The sequence below is a fragment of the Canis aureus genome, chromosome 4 (assembly GCF_053574225.1).
Source record: "Canis aureus isolate CA01 chromosome 4, VMU_Caureus_v.1.0, whole genome shotgun sequence".
Lineage (NCBI taxonomy): Eukaryota > Metazoa > Chordata > Mammalia > Carnivora > Canidae > Canis > Canis aureus.
Window position 1 is genome coordinate 68,530,586 of NC_135614.1, and position 24,972 is coordinate 68,555,557.

Consider the following 24,972-nt stretch of genomic DNA (forward strand, 5'->3'; position numbering starts at 1 on the left):
AGGGGTGGAGGTGGGAAGAGGGTGATGCAGAGTTGGGGGTAATAAAGAGGAGTATTGTAGAGGCTGTTATTTGAACCCCTTCTATTTTTTCTTTTCTTTCTTTCTTTTCTTATCTCTTTCTTTCTTTCTTTCTTTCTTTCTTTCTTTCTTTCTTTCTTTCTTTTTTTTCTTTCTTTCTTTCTTCTTTCTTTCTCTATCTCTCTCTCTCCCTCCCTCCTTTCCTTTCCTTCCTTTCTACCTCCCTTCCTTCCTTCCTGTCTGTACTTTGTTATAGCACTGATTCTTAGCCCTGATCTGCATCAAAATCACCACAGAGCTCTTTTAAAATGCAGAAACCTAGGCTCCTACCTCCAAAGGTTGTGATTTCAGTGATCTTGGGAGAGGGCAGACTTTTTTGGTCTGTTTTTAAGTTTCCCAGGTGACTGTGTTGCATAACCAGATTTGAAAGCCATTATTCCACAACAAAGAAGTCTTATCTGGGCGTGCTGTTATCCTGCTAGTGTATTGCCCAGTCTCCCTTCTAGTTCGGTTCAGCCATGCACCTGAATTCTGGTCATGAGTTGTTGGCAAAAGGAAAAGGAAAGGAAAGAAGCGTGTCATCCTCCTCTTCTTTTTTCCCTTCTTCTTGTTGGCTGGAATACAGACATGGTGGTGTAGATGGAAACAGCCATCTTAGACCAAGATGGAAGCCATGGCCTGAGAATGGCAGAGCCACAAGAGGGGGGGAACCTGGGCCTCCCTCACTACAGAGCCACCGTATCAGCCCAGGGTCACTCACTTGTAGATTTGGTTGTGAGAGAATTAAGATTCTACCTTCTTTAAGCCTTCCTTAAGGTCATTGTTTTGACCTTTGTCAAAGCAACCTAATATTTTTACAACCTGATGTTATACAATATTTATAATGTTAAATGAGCTTGTTTCATTTCTTACTTCCTATGTTTCCATATCATTTGAATGTCTTGTAATGTATAATTATTTGAAAAATGTGATACCTATAGAGAGAAAGTACTTGGGTCAAGGAGAGAATAAAAATTGCAGAGACTTCAGATAACGGTTTCTGAGATCTTAAGATATTTTAAATTATTTATACCTTCAATACAAAGAAAATTCACAAATATTTATTGAGGACTGGTCATTTGAAAGAAATTAAAGTATGATATGAATAATTATGACATTGTTTTTAAAAGCACTGTAATTATTTAATTTACTTATAAGGAACAAATTAATTTCAACAAAACAATTATTCATATTTTTCAAGTGATAATGTTGTTGAGTTTTTTTTTTAATTTTTGTTTATTTATTCATGAGAGACACACAGAGAGAGGCAGAGACATAGGCAGAGGGAGAAGCAGGCTTCCCGTGGAGAGCCTGATGTGGAATTTGATCCCAGGACCCCAGGATCACAACCAGTACCGAAGGCAGACGCTCAACCATTAAGCCAGTCAGGTGCCCCCCAAGTGATATTGTTAATCGAAATTTCATTGGTTGAAGCTTTGTTTGTATTTAGTCAGTAACATTTGTTTTGCTTTATAGGTGTATACAGGCCAGAAGGAAGAAAACTTAGGATGAAATTGGGGTCTAGACTTTCCCACTAAATGCCTGTATGACCTTAAGCAAGTCCCTTCCCCTCTCTGGGCTTCAGTTTCTTTCCTGACAAGTGAGAGTGATGGACTCCGTGATGTCTACAGAATCATTCCCTAACCTAAGATTCTTGATTTTAACGATATAGGATGAATTCCAAAGCATCTGTGGAAAAAAACCCTCTTGAAGTCCAAGTGTCACATTGCCCCCTTCTGGACCTTTGTAACATTCACACGAATGAGATTAAAAACCCATAAGCCTATATGGACATGCTGAAATATTGTAACTCAACTGCTTTCCCCTCACAGTTTAGAAAGCCCGATGGGAAGGTTTTCCAATAGAAGTATTACCGGACAACCTAGGAAAGGAGAAAGGGGGATAATCTGTGCAAATAAAAGTTGAACCTTGACTTTTATCCTATACCACACACAAAAATGAATTTGAGATGGATCATTGACCTATACATAAAACTTAGGACAATGAAGTTTCTGGAAGTATACATAGAATATATCCAGGACCTGAAGTAGGGCAAGTTTTTTGGACTAGACACAAAAAAACACAAGCCATAAAAGAGAAAAAAATTGGCAAGTTTGACTTCATGAAAGTAAAAATTTCTGCATATCGAAAGATATGAAAACCAAAAGACAAATCACAGACTACACTGCAAATCGAGGGCTCTAAATAGTATCTGGCACACAATAAATGCTCAATTAAATATTTGTTGACCAAATGTATAAAAGACCTGCCTCTTTCCCATTACAACACACAGGTATCCTAATGGGTATGGCCAGCAGAGATGTCAACACTCTGACTGTTGAGGGGGCAGTGCTAATTAGAAGGAAAAACCTATTGCACTGGAGGTAAGAAAAGTATCAAGGTTTGTTAGTAGTAATAAAAGTCAAAGGTCAGCAAACTCAAGAGATTATCTACAGGTTACAAGGACTTATAGTTTATCAGACAAAATAAGGTGTGGAAAACTGGATAGCATTCATGTAAGTAAATTAACTAAAAATACAGGTGGAATTTCACCAAATGGAGCAGAAAGGCATATACCTCAATCTTCATTGCCTCTATGATGCCAATGATTCTATAATGAGAACCACAGATGCTGTAACTATCAAATGAAGGTAGAACTCCCAGTGTTTACCTAGAGGAGCTGGGAGGAGTTTTATCAGAAAAGATGGAGTCAGGAAGGGAAAAAATTAGTTAGGTAAAAAGGGTAGAATTGATCCTATATGCTTGAATGGGTTTTGGGCATGGTGTAGACCCAGGCTAACCAGACATTCCGGTTTCTTTAACTGTCCATGTAATTAATATTAGCTGCTTTTTCATTTTCAAAAGTGTCTTCATTTGCATGATATAGAATGTGATCATCCTACTTATTATGTCTGTTATCTCTTCCTCTTTGTTTTTTTTTCTTCTTCCCCTGGACAGTCCCTGAGGCTAAGAATAATGATACAGTTGCATACCCATTGTGTTGTTTTACTTGTTAGTGTCACTTCTTTCAAAGGAATCTCAGGGCAAATAAGAGTGAGTGCTCATTCTCCTGATGATCAACGTATGCCCAGGGTTGAGCAACTGTACGACGTGATGTTTAGACTGCTTCCCTGCTCCTTACTGTAGCCAGGTGAGCTGGGCAGTGGGAGTCTTCAATGTTATGATTTTGAATTAACATAGTTCTATTTTACTCCTAAAAGCACCAACTTTTTAATTAATATTTTAATCCACAATTTAATTTAAACCACAATGTATCAAAAATACTCTTTATTTTTAAATTTTTTAAAATTTTTATTTATTTATGATAGTCACACAGAGAGAGAGACAGAGAGAGAGAGAGAGGCAGAGACACAGGCAGAGGGAGAAGCAGGCTCCATGCACCGGGAGCCCAACGTGGGATTCGATCCCGGGTCTCCAGGATCACGCCCCGGGCCAAAGGCAGGCACTAAACCGCTGCGCCACCCAGGGATCCCAAAAAATACCCTTTAAATGGGGATCCCTGGGTGGCTCAGCCGTTTAGCGCCTGCCTTTGGCCCAGGGTGTGATCCTAGAGTCCTGGGATCCAGTCCCACATCCGACTCCTGCGTGGGACCTGCTTCTCCTTCTGCCTGTGTCTCCACCTCTCTCTCTCTCTCTCTCTGTCTCTGTCTCTAATGAATAAATGAATAATATCTTAAAAAAAAAAAAACTCTTTTAAAGACATGGAAACTGAGGCATGGAATGATCCAGTTATATGACTTGTTTGCAATCATTCAGGGTGAAATTATCTAGATGAGACTCCTCTTTATAATCAATTTTTTTTCAGTTTGCCCTCACCACATTTATTCATTAAACAAACACTTATTAAACATTTATTATGTGCCATCAACTTCCTCTCCACATGATGTATTTGTTCAGGACCCAAAGTGCTGGACATTCACTGGACATGCATGACCTAACACAGGCAATCTACTGATGAAAAAAGAACATCAGGTACTAATGTTCAGTGTTTGAAGTAAGTTCTCTGCTTCTACTAGAAAACTACTGAAAGGAGGGAACCTGCAGTTCTACAGTAAGAAAAATCTTACTCTTGAATTGTACTCCTGAATTGTACTTTAGGACTCCAAGCAATAGTGGGTTATGGAACACTTTGGTGGGGAGAGGGAGGAGGTTTTTGAATACAGTAATAGAAATAAATCATTCAGGGACGCCTGGGCAGCTCAGCAGTTGAACAACTGCTTTCAGCTCAGAGTGTGATCCCTCAGTCCTGGGATCGAGAGTCCCGCGCTGGGCCCCCTGCATGGAGCCTGCTTCTCCCTCTGCCTCTGTATCTGCTTCTCTCTCTGTGTGTCTCTCATGAATAAATCAATAAAATCTTAAAAAAAAAAAAAAATCATTCAACCTTTCTACAGTATCTTTTTTTTTTCTACGGTATCTTTCTGAAGATTTTTTTAAGCCTCAGAATCTTTCATGATGCTATTCTTTTACATGATAAAACCAACTGGGAACAGTCTTTAATTAGTGTTCTGAATGGCTTATACATTTACATTAGCAACATCACGTTTGGTGCCTTTGATTCCTGAGCCCATTGATCTGCCACAGCTTTGAAATCTCAGACAGGGATTCATTCATATTAACCCAATTTGAAAAAAAAAAATTAAAAAATAAAGCAACTTCTTTCCAGCCCTCTGATATATCCATCCAGCGGGTTCCTCTCTGTTCTGGTAACCTCTGGAATGGAGCTGGTATTCAAAGATAGAAAACAGCTCTTTGCCATCGTAATCATTTAACAAAATGAATCATACATAAGGAGAGGATTGTTCCTTCTTAATAGCTAAAGCTTCTAAATAAATAAATTCATTTGTACATAAATGATTGCTACTAAGAAGATTTCTGGGTAGCTAGGTACTATGAAATTGGAACTCTAAAATTGTATTAGAACTTGCTAGATGGGTGCGCCTACGTGGCAGTCCGGTAAGCGTCTGCTTTTGGCCTGGGTCATGACTCCAGGGTCCTGGGATCCAGGCCCACACTGGCCTCCCTGCTCAGTGGGGAGCCTACACTCTCCCTCTTCCTCTGCCATCCTCACCCCCCACTCCCCTCACCCCCACTCCCACCCCCACCCCAGCCTGTGCTCTCTGGCTCTCTTTATCGCTCTGTCAAATAAATAAATAAAATCTTTTCGTAAGAAAAAGAAACTTACTAGATGATCTCAATTAACTATTATGGTCTTTGTTTAATAATAATTGTATATCAATAATAACAGCTAGCTCTTATTTACTATATGCTATGTGGTAGGCACTGTCCTACGTGTTTTATGTGTACTCACCGTTTAATCCAGAAGTCTGGATATCTCAATTTTACAGGAAAAGGAGCTCTAGTCAGCACAAGGAGGTCATCAGGTGATCCACCCAGCTGGGATTCAAGCCCAGGGAGCAAGGCTCCAGTCTTAAACATCTTAGTCACTATAAAGGGCTGTATAGTTATTTCCAGAATGTTCTTACAACAATGAAGTAAGTTTTTTATGTCTAGGATTTAATATTTGGTATAAGAAAAGTTGAACACTTTGTTATATGCATCTCTAGCCTAGTATAAAACAGGCTTTCAATATAGGTGTTGTGGAGGAATGAGTGAGTTAAATAAATCTAGAATATCACAGGCTTTCTCTCAGTTGTCTCATTCTATTATCAATAGTTTTCTTCTTCCTCTTCTCATGGCCCACTCTCTGCCCTACCAACTTGGTTAACGATAAATTTACCATCTTTCCTCTGCTAAGTTCTAACCAACAGGTTTGTACTTCTTATCCTTCAGTGGTTGGACTTTCTGCTGAGAACACACATAGGGAGCTGACAGTCTAGTGGGGATGTGGGACACAGGTGAGAACCACAGAAGAAGCACCAGTGCAGAGTCATGGTCACTGAGAAGAGTCAGAGAATGTGTCCATTTGGAGAGCACCGGGACTTCTGAGGCTGAAACTCTTGCCTCCTCCCCCAAGATCTGCACTAGTCATGGGATGCTTCATTTATTCATTCAAACCTCTACTGGGCATTTCCCAAATGTCAACACTGCACTAGGCATCAGATACATGACATTGAATGAGAAAGACATGGTCTTCATATTTTTTACTGTGATTATTATCTCTCCCACAACACCTCCACAATCATGTAATCTTATTCTCTTATCTCTTCACTACTCATCTCCACATCTTGTTGTGATGCTCTTTCGCTCTCTCTCTCTCTCTGGGAGTCTATATATTATCTGTATGGAGATCATTATTCATTCATTTATGTATTAGGTAAGCACCTACTATGTGACAAATACTGTTCTCGGTGCAGGGGACATGAAGATGAGCAAAGCAGAGAGCATTTCTGCACCTCAGGGGCTCATAATAACCCCCAAATCTATCTATACTTGCTATCCTTCCTTCCTTCTTTCACTTTCTTAAAGTACATGAAATTATACAAAGTAACATAACAATATGTTGTATTTCTAACACACATCGATGTAATAGTTATAACAATAATAACAAAACAAAGGGGAGCTGGGAAGGGAGCTATAAAGGAGTAAAATATCTAGATCTCACTGGAATTATGTTAGTATAAATTTAAACTAATTTCTGATCAGTTAAAAAATATATTTTAAGCCTGGAGCAACCACTCAAATAACATATATATATATATATATATATATATATATATATATATATATATATAGTTAAAAATAATTAAAAGGCTATCTACATGTAGAAGAAGAATGAAGTTAGACCCCTACCTCATACCATAAGTAAAAGTTGACTCAAAATGCTTCAAAGACCCAATTATAAGAGCTAAAACTATAAAACTCTTAGAAGAAAACATAAGGGGGATCCCTGGGTGGCGCAGTGGTTTAGGGCCTGCCTTTGGCCCAGGGCACGATCCGGGATCGAATCCCACGTCAGGCTCCCTGCATGGAGCCTGCTTCTCCCTCTGCCTATGTCTCTGCCTCTCTCTCTCTGTCTCTCTCTGTGACTATCATAAATAAATAAAATTAAAAAAAAAAAAGAAGAAAACATAGGCATGAATCTTTACAACTTTGGGTTAGGCAATGATTTGTTAGCTATGATACAAAAGTACAAGCAAGAACAACAATAAAAACAGATAAACTGGCCATCATTAATCAAAAACTTTTATGCTTCAAAGGACAGCATCAATAAAGTGAAAAGGCAACCTACAGAATGGAAAAAATTTTCTGCAAATCATTTATCTGGTAAGGGACTTGTATCTAGAATCTATAAATAAAGCTCCATCATAAAAAGATAAATAATCCAATTTAAAAATGTACGAAGGATCTGAATAGATATATATTCAAAGAAGATATACAGGGGAACCCGGGAGGCTCAGTTGGTTGAACATTTTACTCTTCATTTCGGCTCAGGTAATAATCTCAGGGTGGTAGAATTGACTCCCACGTCTAGCTCCAAGCTCAGCATGGAGTCTTCCTGTCCTTCTTCCTCTGCTCTCCAGCCCCCTCCCTCCCACTCTTTGTCTCTCAAATAAGTAAATAAAATCTTCAAAAAAAACAAAAACAAAAACAAAGAAGACATATAAATGGCCAATAAACATATGAAAAGATGCTCAACATCATTAGTCATCACGGAATGCAAAACCACAATAAGGCACCGCTTCAGACCCACCAGGATGGGTAGGATCAAAAAGTTGTAATAACAAGTGTTAGCAAGGATGTGGAGAAACTGGAATCCTGGTACACTGCTGATGGGCATATGAAACAGTTCACCACTTTGAAAAACAATCTGTCAGTTTTTAAAACAGCTGCATAGCAGCACTTCTTTCTGTCTATGGGTCCTATCCCCATGCTTTAATAAAATCACCTTTTTTGCACAATCAATCAATTGTTATCCCCATGCTTTAATAAAATCACCTTTTTGCACAATCAATCAATAACAGCTGAATATAGTTATCACACAACTCAGCAATTCTACTCCTAGGTATATACTTATGAGAACTGAAAACATATGTCTACGCAAAAATTTTTATACAAGCATAGCAACATAATTCATAATAGCCAAAAAGTAGAAACCACTTAAATATCCAACAACTGATGAAAGGAGAAATAAAATGTGGTATATACAAACAATAGAATAGTATTCATCAATAAAAAGAAATGAAGTACTAGATATATACCACCACATGGACAAGCCTTGAAAACATACGCTAAGTGAAAGAAACCAGTCACAAGGGGCCATATATTATATGATCCGATTTACATAACCTGTTCAGAATAGGCAAATCCCATAAAACCAGAAAGCAGATCAGTGGCTGACTGCGGTTTGGGGTAGGGGTTGGAAATGCTGCTAAGCAGAGCAATGTTTCTTTTTAGGGTAATGAAAATATTCTAAGATTGGTTGTGGTGATGTGTGCACAACTCTGTGAATACATGAAAAGCCATTGAATTGTATACTTTAAATGTGTACTTTTAAATACATTTAAAATAATGAAAGGAATTAAAATGTTACACTAGAAAATATTCACTTAATACAAACCACCCAGCCAGCTGCCTCCAAATCTTTTTCTGTAACAACCTGGACCACGTTTTTGGATTAAAAAACCTGCTTCCAGAACATTCATATTCCCTTTTCGGTAATTCATATCTCTGCTTGCAACTTCCATTCCTGCTCACATTCTTAAGAGCTTACTCCTCTTTCTTGCCTACTGGTCTTTGCCCAGACTGTCCAAAATGGCCAGAAGGAAGAACTGTGCAATCCTGGAATGTTAGAAATAGAAGACACCTCAGTGCTCCTCTCCTCTAACCTCTTTGTTTTAGGAATGAGGGGACAAAGGCCCAGAGAGGTTACATGACTTGTCCACGCTTCCCCAAAATACTTTATCCTTGCTCATTTTTTCCAAAAAGCCTTCATTCATTAAGCAAACGTTTCCCTATCTTTCTATTCAATTTTGGATACTTTTCTTTACTGCATCACTAAAAGGTACTGAATGCGTTGATCTCAAGACATCGTTCACATTTAAACTCAAATCTTGCATACCAGAGGGGAAAAGACGTTCTTTTACATCCATGGCCACTACATCTGATCTCAGCTGCTGCAGCCTTTCATCCGTTGTCATGAAGAACAACTCGTAATTTGGTAGGAGGCTGGCTTAGGGCCAGCTGGGAGCAGACACAGTGACAACTCCCTGCCCGGTTTCCAATAAAGGACACCCCCTCAACTCATCTCACAGAAAATCATTCCTGAGGTCTTCAGACCAGAGCAATTTAGTCCATATAAAATATAGCCTCTCTACATTTTTAAATGCTCTCAGGAAAGAAAATGGTAATAAAGGGCATTTACCTGTCTTTATAGGTTTATACCTATAAATATACCAGGATCAAAGATTAAGTGGCTTTTTTAAAACAAAAAAGTGGGGATGCCTCGATGGCTCAGTGGTTGAGCACCTACCTTAGGCTCAGGGCGTGATCCTGGGGTCCCGGGATCGAGTCCCACATCAGGATCCTTGCAAGGAGCCTGCTTCTCTCTGCCTCTCTCTCTCTCTCTCTCTCTCATGAATAAATAAGTAAACTCTTAAAAAAAAAAAAAAGTGTTCTTCTTGATGGGAAACTGAAAAACCTCTAAAGTGGGGAAGGAAATTCATAAATCATGCAGTCACTCTGGACTTTACATGAAGAGAAAATACAGCAAAACCAAACTGGTCTTTCATCTGAAGAGAGCCTGGTAAATAATGATGTAAATCCATTTAAGAACATGAATGGTTGGGACGCCTGGGTGGCTCAGTGGTTGAGCGCCTGCCTTTAGCTCAGGTCCTGATCCCGGGGTCCTGGAATCGAGTCCCCCATTGGGCTCCTCGCAGGGAGCCTGCTTCTCCCTCTGCCTGTGTCTCTGCCTCTCTCATGAATACATAAATAATCTAAAAAAAAAAAAAAAAGAGTATGAGTAGCGAAGTAGAAGGTCACATGGGCCTACCTGGCTTAACAAAAAGCAAAAGAAACTGCTCTCTAAAAGGGGAGGGAGGGCCTTCTCGTGGCTGGCTGTGCCTTTATTTCTCCAAGAACCGGTTGGCACAGACCTCCGCACAGAGGACCTTTGCAATTGAGGAAGAGAGAAGCAAATGTAATTAGAGACACTTTCTTCCCCAGAGCAGCCACCATTCTGGGGCTGATGGGAGAAGTGATTACACAGTGCTAAGGAGGCAGCTTAAGTGTTGCCCACCAGGGAGCCTGGAGGCTTTGGAAGCCAGTTCTGAGAATTACAGACTGTTCCCTCGTGCTTGCTAATTGACCGGTATTTCTGGCTGAAGCAATCTCCCCAAGGAGGCAAGTCAAAGTAGATAATGAGGATCTCTCATCTCACAGGGCAGCTCGGAAAAAAGCTTGAGCTCTAGAGACTAGATATTATTTCAATGCATAAAACTGCAAGAAGAGAAAAAAAAAAAAAAAACTGCAAGAAGATCACAGACCGAACATGCAAAGATTCAGAAGGATGCATCAAGGGTTCCACTGTGATTCCCAGCCCACACTCCCCTCTCCCCACCCTGTACTACTTGAGTTTGAATTTCATGAATTACGTATAACTGTAAAAATAAGAGATCATAGGGGAATGACCACAGGGTCCATGAAATGGGATTTCTGAGAGCTTCATGGAAATAGTCACTCCTCACTTAAGCAGGGATCTATATTCATGTATAAGGAAAGATATCAGGACGCCTGGGTGGCTCACCAGTTTAAGGCCTGCCTTTGGCCCAGGGTGTGATCCTGGAGTCGCAGGATCAAATCCCATGTTGGGCTCCCTGCATGCACCCTGCTTCTCCCTCTGCCTGTGTCTCTGTCTGTCTCTCATTAATAAAAGAATAAAATCTTAAAAAAAAAAAAAAAAAAGGAAAGATATCTGCAAAGTGCAGGGAAGGTTCTGGATGTATGGGGTTCCTAGCTGTTGACAAGGAGGGAAATGAAATTGGGGTGAAGGGGGAAAATTCGAAGAGCTCTGTCATATTTTACTCTGTATTCTTCTGTGTGTACCTTTGCTGTTGATACTTTTTTGACTATGATTACAACAGAAATTTTCTTGGCTTAAGGGCTAAAAATATACACTTATCTTCACCAATATCTGGGAATTGTGGCTGATTTCTGATGACCACGAATGTAAAAGTGACTCATCCCCAGTATGATACACTGGCCCCCCCGACTGAGATGGTCTAGTCCAGCACTCCAAAGATGAGATCTTTTTTAAAGTTTTGAATCCAGAAATAGGATGACTTAGAAAGAAATGAAATCTGGCACCATATTAAATCAAGCACTTGAAATGGTGACATAGTTACCATCCGACTACAGAATAGATTCCCAAGCAGACTTAGACGCTCAATTATTGGTGATGAAAATACATGGCATGTAGGGAGCCTGTATCCTGCCCTGGGCCTGCGAGAATGTGGAGAGGAAGCTAAACCTCTATTGATAATGTACCTGTAGATATTTTTTGTTTGTTTCTCTTGAAGCTGGGGCTTTGGGAATCCTGAAGAAAACAATGTAGTGAATGCTAGGCCCAGGATAAGATGGAAAAGTCTTTCAGTCTTTGACACTTCAGAATATTCAGGAACAATCCCAGAGATATATTTAGCTGTTGCCTGGGGCTTTGTTCCCAGACAGACTTGGGGGCTGGGAGTGGGTTAATTATGCGTGACGCTGGGATAAGGATGGGTCTCCATCAGGCTGCATCTTCTCTTTTTTTTTTTTTTTAATTTTTTTAAATTTTTATTTATTTATGATAGTCACAGAGAGAGAGAGAGAGAGAGAGGCAGAGACATAGGCAGAGGGAGAGGCAGGCTCCATGCACCGGGAGCCCGACGTGGGATTCGATCCAGGGTCTCCAGGATCGCGCCCTGGGCCAAAGGCAGGCGCCAAACCGCTGCGCCACCCAGGGATCCCTTGCATCTTCTCTTTATTGTCACTGAGCCACAGTCCCGCAGGGAGTAAGGGGACCAGGTTACCTTTGCTTGGAGGAGCACTAGCCAGGGGAGGGAGTACAAGAGATGAGTGAGAGGATTGGGAGCCCCTGCTGAGCCCTCCTGTCCTGAGCCAAGCATGTATCAGGAGCCTCCTGACAGCTGTGCTGAAATGATACTTATGTCAGAGGCTGAATCTGGTCCTGAGGACTTGAAAGCCTGTGAGGATTTGCTTGGGGCCCTCAGAGGGGGCCATTATAAAACACCCTTTGGAGCCTGGACTAAGTGCAAAAAATGGAGGGACTCTGCAAGGGCAACAAGTGTTGGAGGCCTGCCTGCCTCCGAGGGGCCTCTGCCAGACATGGGGAATGACCAGAATGACACATGGCGGAGTAGAAATCCCAAGGCAGGGTGTGGCCAACACCCTGTCAGCCAAGTCAGACATCTGAGCACCAACCCAGACTTCTCTCTTGCCTTCTCCTAGTCTTAAAGGTGAAGCAAGTCCTAAATCTTCCGGCGTCAATACCACCCCAGTCCTTTTACCCTTGACTGCTGCCTCAACCCAGCAAGGCTGGACCCCACAATAGGTGGAGATGCATGCTTTAGGGCACTGGCAGGGAGGAGGCAATACAAGTCTTAAAATATTTTGATACTTGATATATTTTTTTTCAAGGCTCCTAAGAAAAATCAGAACCTGTGTTTCATTAGACATCTTCGGCGATCTTTGCTTGAATTCCATCCACAGTGTGTGTTGGGCTGACGAGGAGCAGTAGCCTCCAATGGTTCCTTCTACCAGGACTGTTTTCTTCAACCCATCCCCCACTGAACCTTCAAAACTCTATCCCACTGTGAAGGCTTCCTCACCTCCTTTGAGTCCAAGAGACTTTCAGCGAATTTCGCACGCGTCTCTGTGGATACTGTCTCTTGTGTGAACGTCTCTGTCCATCTTTGCTGACGGTGAGGGTGCTGAGGGCCGGGAGGAAGGCTGTGCTCGTCGCCTATCTCTGCGCAGTGCCTGGCACAGCACAGCTAGTTGGCACAGGTAGTCAGTACTCGTTTATGGAATAGACGAATGAATAAGCAAATTAAAACAGGTGTATTTTGTTGTTAAGCACAACAATTACTTTAAATTCTTGTTTTACAGGAGATTAGTTCCATTCTTTTCCTCATTTCAATCACCTCATGATTAAAAGTCTACTTGCTATTCAAATTTGGCCTAAATTCCCTTCTCTTCTCTTCCTGATAGTCCACACACAATTCAGCTCTTCCCCTGATATTTCCTCCATGAACTCTGTGTTTTCCTTGAAGATCCTCAAATTCCGTCTAGTGCTTGTGCTACTTGTGTACATATTTGTCCTCCCTACTGGAATGCGGGTTTCTATGGGGCATGTCCTCAATCTTATTAGCTTCAGGATTCTGGACACTGAGTACCCAGGAGGAGTTCATAAATGCTGCCTGAGTGGATCTGAGTTGTATAGATGTTTTTTTAAAAGATTTTTTTTTAATTGATGAGAAAGAGCGTGAGCACAAGGAGGAAGGAGCAGCAGAGGGAGAGAGAGAAGCAGGCTCCCCACTGAGCAGGGAGCCCAAAGGGATCATGACCTGCACCCAAGGCAGACGCTCACCGACTGAGCCACCCAGGTGCTCCTGTTGTACAGATAGTTTAAAAGCTAGTATGGAGGGATGCCTGGGTGGCTCAGCGCTTGAGTGTCTGGTCTGCCCTCGGCCCATGGCGTGACCCTGGAGCCCCAAGATCGAATCCCACGTCAGGCTCCTTGCATGGAGCCTGCTTCTCCCTCTGCCTGTGTCTCTGCCTCTCTGTCTCTGTCTCTCTCTCTGTCTCTCTCTCTGTGTGTGTATGTGTGTGTGTGTCTCGTGAATAAATAAATAAAATAAAAAAAAAAAGGCTAGTATGGATCCTGGAAGATACAGAAATAGATATTTCTTTCATATCCTTCTCTGGTGGAAAAACAACAGCACTACTAACAACTGTTCTATGATAAAGAAAAAATAAAGGCAAAAAATGTTAAAACTCCAAATCTCTTTCAAGTGTTTTCTCCTGAAACAAGGGCGGCTCTGTTATAAGTGCCCCTAACCAGAGCACCTCTGGCTGGAAAATTTCTGAAACTGTGGGGTTTGGTGAGATGCCCCGTTGCTTTTATATAACATTCTACGGTTCCCAGTGAAGCACACCTCAAATGTGGGTAGACATTCCTAAGAAAGCTATTTGAGTTGGAAGCATCAGAATGTTTACAGACCAGCATTTGCTCCAGCCCACAGACAATAAAAGCAACCCAATTATGGCTTCCCTTTGGAAGGTTAACGAGGTTAAAATGATCACAGTTAAGAGTTAAAAAAAAAAAAAAAAAAGGTTCCATATCTCATTGTTTTTATTTTTAGGGTGTGAGATGTTAGCAGCCTCCAGCAAAATTTGCTTTATTTTAAAGCGTGCAAAATAATCCCTGCTCTATTTTCAAGACCTTTTCTGCACTTCTCAATTCCTCTGAAACAGTTCAGCAAACATACACATCCATGCACTTGCCTTTGCCTTTCTCCCTACTCCTTTCCTTCTTTATGTGTTTAAACTTCCCCAGGGGAGCCAAAACCAACACTAATTAGCAGGGAATTAAATCCTACCTCTAGGACACCAGAGGGTCAGTGTCTAGCAGAGGTTTCAAAGCATCCCTGGCCCCCTTCCTTCAAGCTCAAAGACTCACAGCTACATATCCAGCCCTGAAGGGAGGTTCTGACATCTGAATCAATTATGCAATTTATTCCTAAAGTTTTACCTTTCCTAACATAAAACATCTTTTCATGCCCGGATAGTTTTATATATCCAGTTTGCTCAGCCTGGAACACACTGCTCCTTACCTTTTTTAGCCTCTACAACCCTACTGAAATATCACTTTCTTTGTGTTTTCTTCTACTTAGCCAGTTAGTTGCTTCTTTCTCAAGAGTCCCACTGAACTCTTATCTTGCTATTCTCACATTTTACCTTATGTCCCATCTTGATATTTCATATCTTATGTTCTATCAGTTCATATACTTTTTTTTTAATTTTTATTTATTTATGATAGTCACACAGAGAGAGAGAGAGAGGCAGAGACACAGGCAGAGGGAGAAGCAGGCTCCATGCACCAGGAGCCCGACGTGGGATTTGATCCCGGGTCTCCAGGATCGCACTCTGGGCCAAAGGCAGGCGCCAAACCGCTGCGCCACCCAGGGATCCCCTCAGTTCATATTCTAATTATGTTTGGTCTCTCTAGACTGAACTCTGCTGCTTATTATCTCAGATCTTCAATATTCCCTCGCATCTAGTCCTAGGATATGGGAGGCACCAAATAAATATTTGTCAAAAGAAAAAGAATTAAGACATACGATATGAAAGGTACTGTCACATAAACTTAAAATCTGCAAATCAACAGCACCTTTTGAAGGACATTTGAGAGAAGCCATATTTTTATTTGGTGCTAGCATAGTATTGCTAGCATTTTATTCATTTTTACAGTGAAAGAATCCTAAAAGCTACTTTTATTAAGCATTTACAATATACCAGGCTGTGCTTGCTTATATTATAGATTTAATCATTATAACAAACTCTTCAAGACAGCTATTAAAATTCCCATTTGACTGATGGCATAAGTAAAATTTTAGAGAGGTTAAGGAATTTGTCCAAACTCAAAGAGCTGGGAAGCTGCAGTGCCAGCATGGGATCCAAGCCTGCCCCAGTCCACTTGCTGCCTCCTTTGGTGTATTCTACTGTGGAACATAATGCTCTAAGGAACCAGCAAGTGCCATGAAGTCCAAGTTTGGGTATGACATGAATCAGTGACAGTAGCAAAGGCAGGTAGGAGAATGAGAAAGTAATATTCTTTAAAGTGCTTTGTTTTTAGATAAACCATTAGGCTTGATGAACATCAGTGATAGTTAATATACAAATTAAATTCTTCTTTATTCTCAACTTTGTAATGGACTTGTAATAACAAGTAATAACAATAAGAAATAACTACTGCAAGTATCCAAACTGACTTGATGAAACTCTAGATAATTGTGCTTTTGAGTGACAACTATACAGAGAAAGTCCAAAATGGGTCATAATTATTATCATTATTACTTAAATGTTTCAAAGGAAGTAATAAATAAGAAGGGATAGCATTGTTTGCCGTATATGTACACACCATAGAAGAAACAAAACTATACTTTAGGTTACAACCACAACTCAGGCTTTTTTGGAAGAGAATACATGATGAAAGTTAGGCAGACTGTACAAGAAAGTGAAATTATAAGCCAATTTCACTCCCTAACATAGATACCAAAAATGTAAAATAAAAATAGTAGTACCAAATCAAAGCTAGCAATATGTTTATAAAAGCACCTTTTTTTTTTTTTTTTTTTTTTAATTCATGACAGACAGAGAGAGAGAGGCAGAGACACAGGCAGAGGGAGAAGCAGACTCCATGCAGGGAGGCTGACATGAGACTCGATCCAGGGTCTCCAAGATCACACCCCAGGCTGAAGGTGGCCCTAAACCGCTGGGCCACCGGGGCTGCCCTATAAAAGCACATCTGAGTAAAATTTCTCCCAAGAATATAAGCATGGCTTAACAATAGATGATGTGTGGGTTTAATTCAACACAAAATTCAATTAAAGGAGAAAAGCAAAAGGATATCTCAGGAGATGCAGAAAAAGCATTTGATAAAATTGTATACTCATTATTAATAAAAATATTAGCAAATGAGGCATACAGGGGAACTTGCTCAAGCAAGTTAAGGCTACCTACCAAAAACCTATAGCATCTTTTTAAGTGGCTCAATATCTTAAGTGGCTCAATATTAGAAGCATTCTCTACAAAGTCAACACGATCCGGTCAACACGAGAATCCGGCCAACACTCTTCTATTCAATAGTTATTGCAGCCTCCAGCCAATGATAAGAAGACAATAACTAAATATTGAAAAGGGAGAAATAAAAGTGTTCCTATTTGCCGACACAGATTTTAAACATAGAAAATTCCAGAACCCCTATTTATAAGCCGTTAGAACTAATACGTAGGTTTAACAGTGAGTGTTGCTGGAGATGAGATTAGTGCAAATTCAATAACATTTGTATTTACCAACAGTAATCTGGTAATAATAAGGAAATAATAAGACATAGTCCACTGATATGAGTAGCAATAACATTGATGAGATACCTAAGCATAAATCCAACAGAGGAGTTGAGAGCGACATAAATTATGAAAATTATGAGTGTTTATTGGACAACATAAAACAAGATCTAATAAATGGAAAGACATACCATGTTTAATAAGGGAATACTATTAGAAATTCATAAACTCTCCCCCAAATGAATCTGTAAGTTTAATGGATTTCAGTTGAAATCTGAACTGTTCTGTGTTTTTATGTGTGAAAAGGCTTAAAATGGTATATTTAGTCTTGTACTCCGTGCCACCCACATACAAGCAGACCTGTTTCAATTTCATAATGTAGATTCACATCTTCATACTTTCTAAAAGAGGTCTGAGCAAAGTCATTACATAGGAGTGGGTCAGAATAGCCACAGAAGCCCAGAGATTTGAACAATTTTGGATAGGGCAATGAGTTGTCCTGAGTATGGAACTGGGAGGAATCTTTTTCAACATTTCCATCAGTTAGCTAAAGTAGAAGTGCTCAGCAGATAATTCTAAATCTGACAAGTTAAAAGTTGAGAGAATCAAAATCTACCTAAAGAAGATTTCATAAAAGGAAATGAGTTTTAGGGATGCCTGGATGGCTCAGCAGTTAAGCATCTGCCTTTGGCCCAGGGCATGGTCCCAGAGTCCCGGGATCAAATCCCACGTCAGGCTTCCTGCATGGAGCCTGCTTCTCCCTCTGCCTAGGTCTCTGCCTCTGTGTGTGTATGTGTCTCTCATGAATAAATAAATAAAATCTTTAAAAGAAAAAAAAAGAAATGAGTTTTTGGGAATGGGAAAGATAAGATAGGAGAGGAGGTAAAGATGAAGACTTAAAAGGAGAAAAAAATTCCAAAATAATTCCAAACCACATTAAAGGTGGTGATCAGAGATGGGATCTTGGAACAGGTCAGGAACAGCAGTCTTTGGAAACTTGAAGACATCAGTACGGGAAAATCACTGCAACAGGCAACTTAAATATCAAAATCCATGGTGTGGTTACTCCTAAAAGTGGCAGCATGATATTGGAATGCTAATCTCTTCAACTACTTGATAATATTATTTCCCAAGAGAAGATCTAAACAAAAATTGGTTTGGATGACTGACAGACAAATTACTAGATTGTAGGAGATCCCTGGGTGGCTCAGTGGTTTAGCACCACCTTCGGCCCAGGGTGTGATCCTGGAGACCTGGGATCGAGTCCCATATCAGGCTCCCTGCATGGAGCCTGCTTCTTCCTCTGCCTGTATCTCTGCCTCTCTCTCTGTGTGTGTCTCTCATGAATAAATAAATAAAATCTTAAAAAAAATTATCTAGATTGTAAATTTTTCCCTTCAAAAATAAAAGTAATAGGGAAATAAGGTTGCAGAATATTGGCGATGTCATTTAGAAAGGAAATACAGGTTTCTGCCACTTTTCGAAAGTATAGAGTTTCTGCAAAACCTTTCATGAGCTTTGATGGCATAATGTAAAGGAGCGATTACTGTTAATTTTAATTTTTTAGCATTCTCAGACCCCAAAAATAACCCCTCTTGGGCTTTTCTTTTCTAAAGATTTCATTTATTTATTCATGAGAGACAGAGAGAGAGAGGGAGGGAGAGGCAGAGACACAGGCAGAGCTCCCTCAGAGCTCCATGCAGGGAGCCCGACGTGGGACTGGATCCCAGAACTCCAGGATCACACCCTGGGCAGAAGGCAGGCGCTTAACCGTTGAGCCACCCAGGCATCCCTCTCTTGGGCTTTTCTGATACTTTAGGAAATATTTTGCTAGCAGCTGCACAAAATAAATGGAGATAGGGATCCCTGGGTGGCACAGTGGTTTGGCGCCTGCCTTTGGCCCAGGGCGCGATCCTGGAGACACAGGATCGAATCCCATGTCGGGCTCCCAGGGCATGGAGCCTGCTTCTCCCTCTGCCTGTGTCTCTGCCTCTCTCTTTCTCTCTCTGTGTGACTATCATAAGTAAATAAAAAAAATTAAAAAACAATAAATAAATGGAGATAAAGCACAGATGCTCACAGACAACAGTTCAAACCTCTGCTGGCTGATGCTGAGATGCTCAGTGTGGCTCCCAGGGACAGAGGTTGGTGGCGCCTCTGTCCCTGCTCCGGGGGCACTACCTCTGTAAGGGCTCGCTGCAAAACCAATGCTGAATGCATTTTTATTCTTTGACTTTTTCCATAAAAGCCAAAATCCTCTTCAGGTTTCTTTTGGTTAGGGAAAACAGGTACCATCGTAGATCTTTTTTACAAGTGGAATAGTATAACGTGAACTCTGAAAAGTGGCAGATAGCTATAATAGAATGGGAATGGGAGGGCTGGCCTTGATCTACCAACAGAAGAGCGTCACAGTGATTAGACCTGTGATGTGCCATTAGAACTCCTCAGAACACCAACCCAGCAACAGGGGAGCTAAGCCTCACTGGTGTTCTGCTCTTTGGACCATGTTGTTAGGTCACTGAACACTGTAAAATAGCTCAGAACTTGGAATAAAACAAGTCTTTTCCTTCTTTGTCTTTCTTCCCTCCAATCCATCAGAGTGCCATTGATCTTCCATGCTGTTTAGGAAATGGCTTCCTTCTGCCAAAAATGAATGGCAAGTTGCTTAGATGGACATTCAGGGACTTCGTGGCCTGATGTCAGTTTTCCTCTGCAAACTTACTTTTTTTTTTTAATATTTTATTTACTTATTCATGAGAGACAGAGAGAGAGAGAGAGAGAGAGAGAGGCAGAGACACAGGCGAGGGAGAAGCAGTCTCCATGCCGGGAGCCCCACATGGGACTTGATCCCAGATCTCCAGGATCACACCCTGGGCTAAAACGCTGAGCCACCCGGGCTGCCCGCAAACTTACTTCTTAATACCTCCTTAAACCAAAGTGACCTGAGACTGTAAAACGATTGGCTGTCTCATGGTTTCCCAAACCACTCATGGACTCTTAGGAACCCAAAGTAGAGAGGAAATAGGATTATTTAATCTCTATTTTGTATTTGAGAAACAGATCCAGAGAGGAAAAAGACTTACTAGTCGGTGGCCAGGGATAAGACAAGAACCAAATTTCTTTACCTTATTTCCGCTATGTCAACCCACCAACCAACCCAGCCCAACAGAATGAATGAATATATAAAACAAATTGGGATTTTAAAACCAAGCAAAGGAAAAAAAATAGCTAAGTAAATATTTTCTTTTCAGATCAACTCAAAAGAAAATTTAGAAGATACAAATATTTTCTCCTGATGAAGGAGGGTTTTATTACTAAACAGCTCAAGGTCATACTCTACTATATGCTCTGCAAGATAATAATCTAGAGGGGCACCTGGGTGGCTCAGTTGGTTAAGCATCTGCCTTCAGCTCAAGTCATGATCCCAGGGTCCTGGGATTGAGTCCTGCATCCAGCTCCCTGCTAAGCAGGGAGTCTGCTTCTGCCTCTCCCTACTCCTGCTCAATCAATTATTATTAAAAAAAGATGATAATCTAGAAAATGTTTCTTCACATATGCAAAATTTCTCTGATAAATTTTGTGATGGCAGAAAAGTATATGTGACTTAATATATAAATGTTTTATATTTTGTGTCATAAGTTCTCAAAATACTCTTAGGCCAAATCAATATCTTAGTATTGTATCCCATATATTACAAGGTGTTCATCACTCAAACAAAGGCAGTGTTAAGACTTATTTATTGCTAGTCTTTTTTTTTTTAAGATTTTATTTATTTATTTATTTATTTATTTATTTATTTATTTATTTATTTGAAAGAAAGAGCAAATGAGCATGAGCCTGGAGACAGGCAGAGGGAGGGGGACAAGCAGATTCCACACCGAACATGGAGCTTGATGTGGGGCTCAATCCCATGACCCTGGGATCATGACCTGAGCTGAAATCAAGAGTTGGATGCTCAACCGACTGAGCCACTCAGGTGCCCCTGTTATTATTCATCCTTTCAAAGCAAACTCTGGCACATAAACTTTCCTATCTTCCGAACTGTACCCAATCCATTTATTTTCCATGCCATGGTGTCACATTTCCCCCTATACTTCATCTCTACCCTAATCAGCTCACCCCAACTCATTTACAGATTCACCCATTTCTCTTTCCTGTAAACCCAACACATTGGCTGCCTGTACCAAACAGGCATTCATCACATGTGATCTTGGCTTATTATTTATCTTATGCTTGCATTCTATCTTTTTTTTATTAATAACCACTATTTACTGAGAGCCTACATTAAATAGCAAGTACTCAATAAATAGAGGGAACATAGAATTTGTCATTCAATCCAGGACAATTTTGAGAATAGAAGGAGTTGCTATTTAATAATCACACTGGGACAACAGGTGTAAACCAGGGCTGTCCCTGGCCTATGGGGACATATGGGCTCTCTATCAATAAGTGACAATGTGACAAAAGTTACAGGCTGGGGATCCCTGGGTGGCGCAGCGGTTTGGTGCCTGCCTTTGGCCCAGGGCGCGATCCTGGAGACCCGGGATCGAATCCCACGTCGGGCTCCCGGTGCATGGAGCCTGCTTCTCCCTCTGCCTGTGTCTCTGCCTCTCTCTCTCTCTCTCTCTCTCTCTCTCTCTGTGTGTGACTATCATAAATAAATTTTTAAAAAATTAAAAAAAAAAGAAAATTAAAAAAAAAATAAAAGTTACAGGCTGGCTCAATGAACATCTTTCTAACTCTTTTCTCCCTTCCTTGACTTCTGCTATAGAAGCTGGAAAGCAGGGCAGCCCGGGTGGGTCAGCGGTTTGGCGCCGCCTTCAGTCCAGGGCCTGATCCTAGAGACCTGGGATCGAGTCCCACTTCGGGCTCCCTGCATGGAGCCTGCTTCTCCTTCTCCCTGTGTTTCTGCCTCTCTCACTCTGTGTCTCTCATGAATAAATAAAATCTTAAAAAAAAAAAAAAAAAAAGCTGGAAAGCCCCCCTGCCCCCACCACACACAGCTGGGGCTGGCCAGGAGACATAATTCTGGAGAATAAGACCTTAACAAGAAGTTTCTGGTAACTTGGGTATAACACTAAAATAAAATAGGGTATAACACTCCTAAAGGTTCCTATACAACAATGCCAAGTAAGGAGACTCGGCCTTAAACCAAGTAAGCAGCACAGCCCCTTTCCCCTTCTTCCAGTGTGGACCTTGTCTGGAGGGGTAGTGGTCACCTAAAGATAAGGAAATGATAACTTTGAGAGCAAGAGGAAGAATGGCAGAGCAAAAAGCAATAAATTAGGTCTCTGATGGCAGTTCAAACAAAGCTAACATAACCTATTGCTATGTATGAATTGTACTTCTCCCAGAATTCACACGTTGATGCCCTAACCCCCAGGGTGATGGTATTTGGAGACAGAATTTACATTTAGATGAGAGCACAAGGGTTGGGTCTCCATGATGGGATTAGCGTCCTTACAAGAAGAGATCTGAGAGCTCCCCCGCCTGACCCCTCTCTCTGCCATGTGAGGACACAGAGAGAATGTGGCCATCTGAGAGCCAGGAAGGCAGCGCTCATCAGCACCCTCATCTTACCCTCATCTCAGCCTCCAGAACTGTGAGAAAATCGACTTCTGTTGTTTCAGCTCCCAGTTTATAGTATTTTTTTTTTTTACAGCAGCCTGGGCTAATACACCTTACCTAGAGCTTTCTTCCTATGTGAAAATAAACTTCTTGTAGCTAAGCAGACAAGTTCTTTTATTCCTTGCAGCCAAAAGCATTTTTAACTTAGAATAGCTATCATTGTTTTGTTCCAATTAATTGATACGTATTACCTTTAATCCTTACAACAGCCCTGAAAGGTGCCTGCAATTACCCTCATTTTTCAGATGAAGAAACTAAACTTAAGAACTTAGGGACTTGTCCAAAGTTATCCAGGCAATAAAACACATATCAGTTTGATTTCCAGCTCAGGCCCATCTGACCTCAGAGCTTGTGCCTCACACACAGCAGATGCTGTTGCTTCATCTGGTCTCACAAGCAGGAGCTGTGCGTGTCACAGAAATCCCACTGAACAGATGTTGCTAGAAAGACGAAGGATGACAAACAGATGATTCTCCCCTACTTTCTTGCCCTCACTCCCACCCTAAGCAATGTGAGGCTGCTACCCTCTCACTCTACAATGGAATTCTCCATCAGCATCAATGGAACGTCCAGTCCTGCAAACATTATTTTTAAGTGCTGCCTACTTACTTTGTGCCAAAGACCGTTTATATATTTTAAAGATTTTTATTTATTTATTCATGAGAAACACACCGAGAGAGGCAGAGACATAGGCAGAGGGAGAAGTGGGCTCCTTGTGGGGAGCCTGATGTGGGGATGGGGGGGTGTTGATTCCTGGGGATCACCACCTGAGCCAAAGGCCAAAGGCAGATGCTCAACCACTGAGCCACCCAGGTGCCCCAGGTCATTTAAATACAATGTACAAAGCGCTTGGCTAGAGATGTGTACAGGAGAGTGGGCGTTCAGAGAACATCTTGGGTGTCGTGAATGTATAAGGAAAATTTCCTGAAGCAGAAGAGGCCTGAAGGAATCTGCCCCTGTGAGTAAACAAGTGCTAAGGTAAGGAAATGGAGGTCAGGAAAACAAATGAAATGTGGCATTTAAAACCGGGGGTGGGGTGGGGGAGTGGGGGGGCTTCACAAATTCGTAATGGAAGAATCTCTCTTTACACCTGAACCAAACCCAAAGGGTCCAGAAGAAAGGGTAGTCTTCCCAGACAATTAGTGCTTACTGAAAATGTAATTTGTAAGGTTCTGGGTTAGGATCAATACAGAAAACAAATATACCATACAGAATGATACTGACTATCCAACAACATGAGAGAAAACCTCAAAACATAAAGTGAAAAGAACAACAAATAAAATTGTGTACAATATCTCAAGAATTTTTTTTTTTTTGCTTTATTTTTAACTATCAAAAAACAACCCTCTGAAATGTTAACCATGGTAATCTCTCTAGCTGGGATTAAAAATAGGATTAGAGGGATCCCTGGGTGGCGCAGCGGTTTGGCGCCTGCCTTTGGCCCAGGGCGCGATCCTGGAGACCCGGGATCGAATCCCACATCGGGCTCCTGGTGCATGGAGCCTGCTTCTCCCTCTGCCTGTCTCTGTGCCTCTCTCTCTCTCTGTGACTATCATAAATAAATAAATAAAAAAATAGGATTAGAGATAGAATTATAAATGATTATTTCTTTCATTTTAACATTTATTTCTGTATTTTATTACAATAATACTAGCAACAATGACATTTATTGTGTGCCAGGCACCATTCTAGAAGCTTTATGTGAACCAACTCATTTAATTCTTACAACAATCCTAGAATATAGGTGCTGTTATTACCCCCAGAAAGATGAGGCACAACGATCAAATTACATGCCCAAGGCCACATACATAGTAAGTGAGTCACAGAGCCAGGATTCAAATGCAACAAGCTATTTTCAGAATTAAGATTTAACCACTATGCAAAAATAAGCTATTGGGACTACATCAAAATAAAAAGCTTTTTTTTTTTTTTTAAGATTTTATTTAATTTGGGATCCCTGGGTGGCGCAGCGGTTTAGCGCCTGCCTTTGGCCCAGGGCGCGATCCTGGAGACCCGGGATCGAATCCCACGTCGGGCTCCTGGTGCATGGAGCCTGCTTCTCCCTCTGCCTATGTCTCTGCCTCTCTCTCTCTCTCTCTCTCTGTATGACTATCATAAATAAATAAAAGAAAAAGAAAACAAATCAATTTCCAAGATCTTTAAAAAAAAAAGGATTTTATTTAATTTTTCATGAGAGACACAGAGAGAGAGAGGTAGAGACACAGACAGAGGGAGAAGC

General features: G+C 41.0%; 1 protein-coding gene across 7 annotated transcripts in view; it reads right to left on the reverse strand.

Moving 5' to 3' along the window:
• Positions 1-24,972, reverse strand: part of NIM1K (NIM1 serine/threonine protein kinase) — a 66,482-nt gene that overhangs the window by 31,913 nt on the left and 9,597 nt on the right. Inside the window, exon 1 of one of the 7 annotated variants that reach the window (XM_077896065.1) lies at positions 12,867-13,011. The exons of 3 other annotated variants lie outside the window; for them this stretch is intronic. The gene's annotated coding sequence lies outside the window, so the exon portion shown is untranslated. Of the gene's footprint in view, positions 1-348; positions 542-9,097; positions 9,193-9,508; positions 9,663-12,866; positions 13,012-24,972 lie in introns of those variants that run through there. 3 more of the 7 variants (XM_077896062.1, XM_077896063.1, XM_077896064.1) reach the window with 3 other exon arrangements.